Genomic DNA, 706 nt, shown 5'->3' with positions numbered 1-706 from the left:
GAAAGGAAAAAATGAAATCGCATCATATGACCCCTTTAAAGATGCATTCCCTTGCATTGCAATGGATGCATCTTTTTGCTTTTTGCTTTCTTTTTTGCGTTACGTGCTCGTCATATAATATTCCAGAAAATATACTAGAAATGCAAATGTTTTATAGATAGATAGACAGATTATTCTCTCAGACTGTGGGGTTTAATCAGTAGTGTCTGAGCAGTGGGAGTGGCTTCATTAGGGGGTGTGTGCTGGGTGGGGGTGGGTGTGGGCGGAGCCTGTCAATACGGTGAAGAAATGCAGCGTTTGCTGCAGCGGGCTCCGTGGAGCTTTACGAAATCCTTGCGCGTTTTTTTAAAGGTGGGAAATGGCCTCGCTCCAGCAGTACAGGTTTATTCGCCAGTACGCCACAGACGACGGGCGGGTTTGAAGACAGCGAGTGGGCAAAGCGCTCGCTAGCCGTCGCCATCCAGATCAAACTGGGTTCGTGGACAGAAGAAAGCAGACAACAGGATCTGGACACGTTTACACAGACCTATGAGACTGTTATCAGGTAATGGACACTGTAAATGCCATCCGCAACGCGTGCGTGTACAGTAGCATCGCTCTCTGCACTTGTCACACTAGCATTATTTGCATGGCCATTATTGTTACGACGACAGAAGAATAGAAGGGTTTAGCGCGCAGGAGTTGGTTTGGACTCTCATTCAAGTCA

This window comes from Sinocyclocheilus grahami, unplaced genomic scaffold (assembly GCF_001515645.1).
Source record: "Sinocyclocheilus grahami isolate Dianchi unplaced genomic scaffold, SAMN03320097.WGS_v1.1 scaffold393.1, whole genome shotgun sequence".
NCBI classification, from domain to species: Eukaryota; Metazoa; Chordata; class Actinopteri; order Cypriniformes; family Cyprinidae; genus Sinocyclocheilus; species Sinocyclocheilus grahami.
The sequence above is the reverse complement of the archived record's forward strand: the minus strand, read 5'-3'. Positions refer to the sequence as shown.